The sequence below is a fragment of the Dunckerocampus dactyliophorus genome, chromosome 11 (assembly GCF_027744805.1).
Source record: "Dunckerocampus dactyliophorus isolate RoL2022-P2 chromosome 11, RoL_Ddac_1.1, whole genome shotgun sequence".
In the NCBI taxonomy this organism is placed as follows: Eukaryota; Metazoa; Chordata; class Actinopteri; order Syngnathiformes; family Syngnathidae; genus Dunckerocampus; species Dunckerocampus dactyliophorus.
Window position 1 is genome coordinate 4090646 of NC_072829.1, and position 10896 is coordinate 4101541.

Below are 10896 nucleotides of genomic sequence, written 5' to 3' on the forward strand. Positions count from 1 at the left end.
ACTGTAAGAATACTTTTATCCCCATATACAGTGGCCGAAACGATACTCCATATTTTGTTATAGATCACACAGGGCCAGTATTCACGATACCAATATTTTGCATATGCACAGATAAACCTGATATCGTAATAAACAAGATATAGTATGAATGTGTTCATTTTCTAGTTATTTCTTCAAGGGGGGTATACTGCGAAATTGGTGTTTACACACATACATATACATACATACCTACTACTACTGTTTGTATATGTGTGTACACACCAATTTCTGCTAAAAAAAATAAATAAAGGGAACACTAAAATATCACATTCTAGATCTAAATTAATGAAATATTCTTATTAAATATTTTGGTCTTTACATAGTTTAATGTGCTGACAACAAAATCACACAAAAATTATCAACTGAAATCAAATTTAACCCATGCAGGTCTGGATTTGGAGTCACACTCAAAGTGAAAGTGGGGAAAAAGACACCACCTGTTGTCTATTCCATTTGCTCAACAGCATGTGAAATTGATTGTCGATCTGTGTTGCTTCCTAAGTGGACAGTTTGAATAACGGCACAGCGGTTTTGACGCAGTGTGAATTGAGTGTTCCCTTTATTTTTTTCGAGCAGTGTATATATATATGTGTGTGTGTGTGTGTGTGTGTGTGTGTGTGTGTGTATGTATACCTGTATGTATGTGTTGATGGGGATGTCATAGAACTTTCTGTCAAAAAATCCGAAGTTTTCCTTTTATAAACATTGGTTTACTTTCAGTTTGAAATCTTCTTGAGTTTTAGCATACATTCTGAATTAAGTACATGTAAACAAAATAAGCATGGGAATATATGTTGTAATAAAATGGTTAAACATTCCATAAATGTTCTGTAAATATTATAATAAAATGTTTAAACATTCTGGAAATGTTCTGTGAATGTTTCTGCATAACATTCGAAACTAACATTCCGATAACAAAAGTAGAACTCCACACATTCTGCAAACATTCCAAACTAGCATTTCCAGAATATGGTCAGAACGTTCAAATAACATTCTTAGATTTCTATGCCGCTTTTCCTCATTAGGGTCGCTGACTTTGGGCGAGAGGCGGGGTACACCCTGCACTGGTTGCAGGGCACATATAGACAAACAACCATTCACACTCACATTCATACCTATGGACAATTTAGATTCGCCAATTAGCCTAACATGCATGTTTTTGGCAAACTCCACACAGATACCCAACGGCCACTAGGTGCTTCCACTAGTGCTGACGTGCTTTGTGGCGACGTTTTTTCTTTGTGACAATTTTTTCCTTTTTGTTGGATTAATGATGTGTTTTGTTGCAGTTGATGCCCCAGAGTGCTTATTCCTCCAGGGTATCGAACCACGTGAGCCAAACTGTTCGAGAAAGGGTTCATTTCTCGAAGCGTCATGTGCACACGAAACCACCTACTGGCCAGGTGTGTAATCACAGGCGGCTGTATCTGAACCACATTGTGTATGATTCATTGAATTTTTGTGTCAATGAATAACAAAAAATGTATGACCAAATAATGCCTCTACATAAATTACCACATAAGTGTATAATAAATTAGTTTTTGAATGTATTCTGTTTGTGTATATTTTCCCCAAATGGTACTATCATATGATATGGCAGGTTGTGTAATAATGTTTTTCTGTCACTTTAGAAAAATGGCATGGGCTTATGCAGGCAGAGGACAAGTGCTTGTGGAACTATGAAGAAGGCACTGAATATGCTTGTGTAACTAGGACAATGATGTACAGGACAGGGTATATTTTATTCATTTTTATTAAGAAATAACAGTTTATCAACAGTTTTTGGTTTTAAACGATTTGTTTTTTTTTTGACAATTTCTCCAGCCTTTGAAAACACCCTTTCACATGGGACAGAAGACGCTGGCGTGCACAAAAATGCAATTGCCAGTCTATATAAATGTGAGTACAACAGTTTTTGCCTCTCCCAGTGTACCAGAGGGTTTTCCAGCCTACTGATATTTGGTTCGGAAAGGTAGCGCCGGACCTCCACATGGGCATCTGCAGTTACATTTTGGGTTTTCCTTGCTTCCATGACACTGGTGGCCAGAGAATGCCACAGTTTGCTACCTAAAAATAAACCACAGATCATGTATGTTAGTGTTCTAATAAGAATAAATGATCTCAAAATGTAAAATAATAGATTACCTCCAGTGACATCATGAGAGGTGGAAGCCTGGGGAATTTCCTCTCTGTTTTGTTTAGATCTTATAATGGTGGAACACTCTGAGGTCAGTCGCTTTATTGCCTCTGTGGCTTTTGTTTGGCTGAAAAATACGATGACTTTAAAGCGGGGGTCCAGAAGTGTAGCCAGTGACATGATGCTCATCAACTGCAAAGTGTACAGCTTCTCAGGCAGTTGCCTGATGAGCGCCACTGCAGGTGCTGGCTTTGTTACCTCCTCTTGAAGTGTTTGTTCCAGCATTTTCATGAGTGGTACGACTTTAGAGGCAGACACGTTTTCCTCTGCTGACAGCTCTCCAGTGGCATCGTAGAATGGAGACGGTAAGGAAAGGCACCCTCCAATTATACTGAATTCATCTGAGGTCAAGAAGGGGATGTCGTGTTGCAATGCTGCTCCAACTGGTTCCCTGAGCTCAACCAAACTTGCAGCATCAAATATGTGCTGGTCCACCTGGTCTCCACTTCCTGAATTAATTTCAAGTTACCGGTATCCATCCTCAGATGAAGCTGCACTTGAGTAAGCTTCTCCTTCAAAGATACAGATGAGTAGGCCGTTAAATCACTGCAGTAGGAACACAGACAAACGGTTAGCGTTATTATCAATTGGAATAAAGGGAAAAAGCATACCTTAGCAGGTGTGCTGCTTCTAAAGTAACCAACCAGCGTCCTTGCTTTGGCTCGAATGCCAGAGAGCACAGGGTGCTGGCCTTCTTCACAAGCAGGTTCAGTGTGTGTGCGATGCAAATACAGCATGGTGCCGAAGCTTCAGCTCTCTCACACAGGCAACCATATCGGGAGCACCATCAGTGACCATACATGTCACCTTTTTAGTGATTCCCCATTCCTCCATTCTGGAGGCTTTCACACAAGCAATATTTTCAGCAGTGTGAGACTGGGGGAAGGCCTGCACTCCCATCAGCACTGAACCAAGCCTGGTGTTCTCATCCACAAAATGCCATGTTACAGCCAGGTAGGCATCCATATTGATGGACGTCCACATATCAGATGTAAGGCTAACAGCAGCCACCTTCTCCACTTTAGCCTTAGCCTTCTCCTTTGCTGAGTCATACTTGGCCTCCACAATGGCCTTCAGAGCCTAAAGGAAAAATACATAGTGCTGAATTGTGTAACATACAATAAAGTACTCATTCGTTTCGTGCATGCAGCCATATATACATGCCTTATAGAGAGAACATAATTGGGACCCAATTTGGAGACAAATGTCCTGAATCCAACATCATCCACAAACTGAAGGACTGTGTATCCTTCACTATCATGGAGACGAGGGCTTCATCCAGCTCGTTTTCTGGTGGCTGGTTAAAAGACAATAAATGAAGTTAATGTTAACCATCTTTATTTACACAATAAACAACAGTCAATATGGAAAAATTGTGATGGCATCTAATGATTTACCTTGGCTGGGTGAAGCTCCAGTTCCTTCCTTATTCTCACGCAAGGCACGGTAGTGCCGCAGCATGGATGACGTGTTGTTATTGTACCCCAACTCCTTGGAACACAACACCTTACGTTTGAAAAAATATAAAATAGTTAAAAAATACTGTTATCCATAAACCAACCTCATGTGCCAGAAATAATGTTAGCTTTAAATTACCTTTTATTTTGCTTACCTTATTTGGACTTATCAAATAAAAATGTTCCCACAAGGGGAAATCCTCCTCTTCCTCACTGGCTCCATCCTCTCTCCAAACTATGCTATCCAAACTCTAGTATCCAAACTCTATAACCTCTATCCAAACGTTGAAATAACTGCAACTCCTCATCAAAAACCCACATTTTGAATGGAGCCTTTATATTACTGTCAAACCTCGCGCCAAAATCTGAACCACTGCCGGAATCAGTCACCAGGTACAGCCGGGCAGCGAGGCTTCAGACGTCATCATCTTCAGCTCCTCCCCTAAATGAAGCAAGCCTCGATACGTGCTTTGCGGAAACGCCCCCTCCATTACTCGCCTGTGCCGAGTAATGGCACGTAATCATTCAAGGACTGCTGTGAGTTAATATTTGATATTTTATTCCTGATGCACGGCTCAAACAGTGAGCAAATGTAGCGTATTCTCTCGGTTTAAAATTTGTATATCTTATAGAGAATTTCATCAGGGAATGCTAGCAAATCTTAAAGTAGCCACTCCCGTCGTAGTGCTGTCTGAATTTTTCTTGCTCCCACATCCACTGGGTTTGCAATAAATGTTGACACCATCTCCGAGTGAGTTACACAGTGAAACTGCGGTGCTTTCATAGTCGATTTTAGGATGAAACTCTGGACATAACCTGACGATGTTATGATTTTGGTTACCATGGTGATATAGCTGCTTTAAAAGAGAGCTAACTTCGTTGAACTGGCAAGCCTGGCGTTACACCCAACACACCTCGTTAACCCACTAAAATTGCTTCACAGCATACCCGCTTGCCGGTGTTGTGACATCCATCCATTTTGTTTTATTCATCTGTTTTCCCAATACTGTTCCTCGAGAAAATGAATTCAATTAAGAAATAAATAATAAAATCATACATTCTTTTAACTTGACGTACTATTAACTTTTCAGATTATCTCTTTCATTAAATAGTGTGTAATGTACTGCGTGAGTGTGTTGAATGTCCAAAATGAACAATAAAATAGCAAAAAATAGAAAAAACCGGGAGAGTGAGACAGAGACGTCTGCCATGTTGCATATCAAAAATAGCATCCCGGCCATTGCGGACCCTCTACAGTTTGCATACCGCCAGAACCGGTCCACTGATGATGCAGTCAACACTGCCATCCACACAGCCCTATCGCAACTATAGGGTCAGGACACATATGTCAGAATGCTATTTATAGTGCCAGGGAAGTTTGGAGAGGCCTGCAGACCATCACAGGCCATGGTAAAAGAGTGGGGAGAGACCAAGCCAGTGGGGACAAGATCTGGGCAGATGAACTCAATCTCCCCTACCCACCCTACCCACCCTGCCCCCCTTCACACCTTCCCGGGACAGGCCCCCCCTCCCCATCCACTCTTCAGCCTGCCACCCCTCAACACCCAACCCTCACAATCCTCCCCCCCTCACCACTTCACCACTCCCCTCTCAACCCCCCCTGAGACTCTCACCACTCTTCACCCCCACATCCCCATCCCAGCCATCCTCTACACCCCTCTCCATAACTGATGATCAGGTGAGGAGTCAACTGAAGAAGATCAAGGCAAGGAAGGCCCCGGGACCGGACGGCATCAGCCCTAGAATCCTCAAGGACTGTGCTGACCAGCTCTGTGGAGTTTTCAGGCACTTGTTCAATCTCAGCCTGAGCCTGGAGAAAGTCCCTGTGGAATACCTCCTGTGTGGTCCCGATACCAAAGACACCGCGTCCCAAGGAGCCTAACCACTTCAGGCCTGTTGCCTTGACCTCTCACCTGATGAAGACCATGGAGAGGATTATCCTGCAGCACCTGCGACACCTGGTGGGCACTCAGCTGGACCCTCTGCAGTTTGCTTACCACCCTGGGATCGGAGTGGACGACGCAGTGATCTACCTGCTGCACAGATCACTGCTACGCGTGGAGGACAGCGGGAGCGCTGTGAGGGTCATGTTTTTTTACTTTTCCAGTGCCTTTAACACCATCCAGCCGTCACTACTCAGAGTGAAGATGGAGAGTGTGGGAGTAGACCAACACCTGACTGCATGGGTTATAGACTACCTCACCAACAGACCACAGTATGTGAGGCTCCGTCACTGTGTGTCTGACATGGTACTCTGCAGCACAAGTTCCCCTCAGGGTACGGTGCTCTCCCCTTTCCTCTTTACCCTCTACACCTCGGACTTCAAACACAACTCCACACAGTGTCACATCCAGAAGTTCTCCGACGATACAGCCATTGTTGGTTGTGTTTCAGAGGGGAATGATCTGGAATACTGGATGGTCATCAGGGACTTTGTCAGCTGGTGTGAGCTTAACCAGCTGCAACTCAACACCAGCAAGACAAAGGAGATGATCATTAACTTCCAGAGGAAAAGTTCTCACTTCACACCGGTGAACATCCAGGGAGCGGACATAGAGTTGGTAGTTGGTAATTACAAATTCCTGGGTGTTCACCTTAACAACAAACTGGACTGGTCCGTCAACACCCACGCCCTCTACAAGAAGGGCCAGAGTTGCCTCCACCTGCTGAGGAGACTGAGGTCCTTTGGTGTGTGCAGGACTCTCTTACGGACCTTTTATGACTCTGTGGTGGCCTCAGCCATCTTCTATGCTGTGGGCTGCTGGAGAGGAGGCAGCACGGACAGGGACAGGAGCAGGATCAATAGACTGATCAGGAGAGCAAGCTCTGTCCTAGACGGTCCTCTGGACTCCGTGGAGGAAGTGGGGGAGAGAAGGATGTTGGCTAAGCTGACATCCATCATGGACAACACCTCTCACCCGCTACATGACACTGTGGGTTCCCTTAGCAGCTCCTTCAGCAGCAGACTGTTACACCCACGGTGTAAGATGGAGAGGTTCCGCAGGTCCTTCATACCAACCGCTGTCAGGCTCTACAACACCTGCACCACTTGAACCATGTGTCACTATGTATTCTTTACTTGCGTATCTTGCTTGCTTCTGTAACAAGTGAATTTCCCTGCTGTGGGATTAATAAACTACTATACATACATACATATATACAAAGACTATAGCTCTGCATTTAACACAGTCAGCCCCCACAAACTCACAGATAAGCTCCTCACACTAGGCCTGTCACCCTCCCTCTGTAACTGGGTGTTTAACTTTCTAACAGGCAGGCCCCAGTCAGTCAGAGTCCACAATCGCACATCCAGCTCAAGAACTGTGAGCACTGGGACCCCACAGGGGTGTGTGCTGAGTCCACTCCTCTACACACTCTTCACCTACGATTGCGTGGCCTCCCAGAACAACACCAGCATCATTAAATTTGCGGATGACACTACAGTCATCGGCCTGATCACTGGTGGTGTTGAAACATCATACAGAAGAGAGGTGGCGGACCTCATAGCTTGGTGTCATGATAACAATCTCCATCTCAATACAGAGAAGACCAAAGAGATGATCATTGACCCAAGAACAAGGGAAAAGGAGCCGCATAGACCCCTGTTTATTGATGACACTGAGGTGGAGAGGGTGAAAACCTTCAAGTTCCTTGGCACACACATCAGCAAGGCCCTCACCTGGTCTCACAACACCCAACAAATTATGAAGAAGTCCCCAAGGAGACTGTACTTCCTGAGGAGACTGAGGAAATTTGGCATGCCCACCACAATCCTTAGTTGCTTCTACAGATGTACTATCGAAAGTGTCCTTACCGCCTCCATCACTGTTTGGTACGGTAACTTGAGCTGGATGTGCGATTGTGGACTCTGACTGACTGGGGCCTGCCTGTGAGAAAGTTAAACACCCAGTTACAGAGGAAGGGTGACAGGCCAAGTGTGAGGAGCTAATCTGTGAGTTTGTGGGGGCTGACTGTATTAAATGCAGAGCTATAGTCTATAAATTGCATTCTGACATATGTGTCCTGGCCCTGTAGGTGCGAAAGGGCTGTGTGGATGGCAGTGTTGACTGCATCATCAGTGGACCTGTTCTGGCGGTATGCAAACTGTAGAGGGTCCACAGTGGCCGGGATGCTCTTTTTGATGTGGGTCATGACTATCCTTTCAAAGCACTTCATTACAATAGGAGTGAGTGCTATAGGGCGATAGTCATTTAAGCAGGTCACGTTGCTCTTCTTGGGTACGGGCACTATGGCTGTAGTAGTAGTAGTAGTAGTAGTAGTAGTAGTACTTTATTAATCCCACAGCAGGGAAATTCACCTGTTACAGCAGCATACACAAGTAAAGAATGCATAGTGACATAGTGAATACAAAATGGTTCAGGGGTTGTAGAGCCTGATAGCGGTTGGTATGAAGGACCTGCGGAACCTCTCCTTCTTACACATGGACTTGCTGGACTTAAAGCAGGTCGGTACAGATGCTTGTGAAAGTGACACGTTAAATATGTCAGCAAGCACATCAGCCAGCTCTGATGAGCAAACCGAAGTGCACGGCCTGAGCAAACCCGAAACATGCTGAAATATTGCTTAGGCAGCTTGACAAATCGGCAATGATATCATACTGCATTAGAACATTAAATTAATCTTTAGGATGTTTTTTTTACTCTTTATCAACTGCATCACCCATGTAAAACTAGGTGTGAACACTTTCCCAAACTCTGTGTAAACAAACATGAGAGAAAAAAAACAATTGTTCTTATTTAGCTATGTTCACCAGCAAGAAAAATGCTCCATAGTGCTGAAATATTGTTTAGACAGCTTAACAAATATATAATAATATCTTTATGGTCTCCAAGATGCTTTAAAAAAAATCCTTATAAATGCATCACCCCTGTAGGTCTAGGCAGCAGCCTAAGCAAGGAAGCCCAGACTTCCCTCTCCCCAGCTACTTCGTCAAGCTCCTCCTGGCGGATCCCGAGGCGTTCCCAGGCTAGTTGAGAGACATAGTCTCCACGAGGCCTACTACCGGTTCGACGTGCCCTGAACACCTCCCCTGGGAGGCGTCTGGGAGGCATCCTGACTAGATGCCCAAGCCACCTCATCTAGCTCCTCTCAATGCAGAGGCGCAGCGGTTATACTCCGAGCTTCTCCCAGATGACAGTGCTTCTCACCTTATCTCTAAAGGAGAGCCCAGCTACCCAACGGAGAAAACTCATTTCGGACGCTTGTACCCGCGATGTTGTCCTTTCGGTCACTACCCAAAGCTCATGACCATAGGTGAGAGTAGGAACTTAGATTGACTGGTAGGTAAATTGAGAGCTTTGCCTGTCGGCTCAGCTTTCTCTTCACCACAACGGACCGATCCAGAGTCCGCATCACTGCAGACAGCGCACCAATCCGCCTGTCGATCTCGAGTTCCATCCTTCCTTCACTCATGAACGAGACTCCGAGGTACTTAAACTCCTCCACTTGGGCCATGAGCTCATCCCTGACCCGGAGATGGCACTCCACCCTTTTCCGAGTGAGAACCACGGACTCGGACTTTAAGCCGCTTCACACTCAGCTGCGAATCAATCCAGTGACAGTTGAAGGTCACGGCTCGATGAAGCCAGCAGAACCACATCATCTGCAAAAAGCAAAGACCCAATCCTGCGACCACCAAACTGGAACGCCTCAACGCCCTGGCTGTCCCTAGAAATTCTGTCCATAAACGTGATGAACAGAATCGGTGACAAAGGGCGGAGTCACATGTCTCATTCCTAACAGTTCTGAGCACTTTCTACAGCAATTTGGATTCCATTTTACAAAACAAAAAGTGTTTCAATTGGTTGTGATGGTATAGTATATTGGTTGGCTAACCCTTTCTAATTCCCCTTAAAATTATTATCTTCACATTTTATAATTTGTCTCACAAGTGCGCTGATATTAATACAATGAAATATTTTGTAATCCAATTTACAATACAGGACAAGTGAACACATTCAAACTTCTTTTGCATGATGTCCCTGAACACATCTCACGTGGCCAGCATGGCTGCTGCTGCACAGTGCAATACTAAATGAGGACCAGTAATTAGCATTAGCAAAGTAGCAACAAGTCGAAACAGCATATTGAAATCAACATAGTCACAATGACATAGAATATTACCTGTAACAACAGTTTTACAGAGGAATGACAGGTGAGCGTCGACTTTGGTCACGGGATAATCTACATTGCACATAAATGATTACAAGTTAGTTCAACAAAGAAACTGTGTCTATAAAACTTCACTCAAAGGTGCAGACTGGCTCTTTCCAATTAGTGAACACTATCAAATGCACATTACATTCTATATGACAAAATATAAACACACAGTAAACATTAAATCACCAAATATCCCGGACAGTGCAAAATCGTGACTCACCGTCTCTCATTCCTCCAGTTGTGAGCACTCCCTGCAGCAATTTGCACATGCCTCTATTCACCAGCAACAGGCGCTGTTGCAACACTTTTGCCATAATTTATCACAGAACATCTACACTCCGTTACAATTTTGATAGCAGCTTTTTTTTTTTTTTAACCAAGCGGACCTTTGGTCGCCCGCGGGGGGGTTCGTTCGAACTCCCCGAACCCCCCCCCCCCCGGTTACGGGCCTGTATTACTACTAATATGTATGACTGTTTCAATGCAGTATTATCATTGGGGTTGTTATTATTTTGTCCTTTACGTCAGGGTCCTTATAGCCGTCACAGACAGTTTCTGATGTAGTCCTGTTTGTTTCTGTGGTTTTGTTATTGTTGTCACAATTGTTGTTGTTGCTTCAAATTTGCACAACAACAAAACATCAAATCAGGGGTTTGTCACATATGCAGCAGAGTGCCCTAATGCCACCCAATGAAAACAGGACATTTTCATCACTTTCTTAAAAATGGAAGTGAAAACTGGACATGTGCTGATAAAACAGGACGTTTGGCCACACTAGCTTAGCATGTTTTGACCTATACTGGAGTGGTTTTGTGTTCAATAGAAAATTGATAAATAAAAGTGAATAATATCAAAGTGACCCACACTCGCATATTAACGTAGTACATTTTCTGTACGTGACGTGAAAAGTTTGGATACCTCTGGATTTTAGTATAAGACAATGCAGACAACGTGAGTGTTTTATTTTGTAATATCTAGCCGGAAACTCACCGCAGTCATTTA

General features: G+C 44.2%; 2 long non-coding RNA genes across 2 annotated transcripts; both read right to left on the reverse strand.

The window, feature by feature from the left end:
- Positions 1–1827: 1827 nt before the first annotated feature.
- On the reverse strand, positions 1828–2767 carry LOC129189851 (uncharacterized). Its single transcript, XR_008572891.1, has 3 exons — positions 2435–2767; positions 2185–2303; positions 1828–2106 (listed from the first exon to the last, which is right to left on the reverse strand). It is a non-coding gene; the product is annotated as an uncharacterized LOC129189851 (long non-coding RNA).
- Positions 2768–3060: 293 nt separating this feature from the next.
- Positions 3061–10251, reverse strand: LOC129189850 (uncharacterized). The gene is made up of 4 exons (XR_008572890.1): positions 10115–10251; positions 9859–9918; positions 3634–3742; positions 3061–3533 (listed from the first exon to the last, which is right to left on the reverse strand). It is a non-coding gene; the product is annotated as an uncharacterized LOC129189850 (long non-coding RNA).
- Positions 10252–10896: the final 645 nt, after the last annotated feature.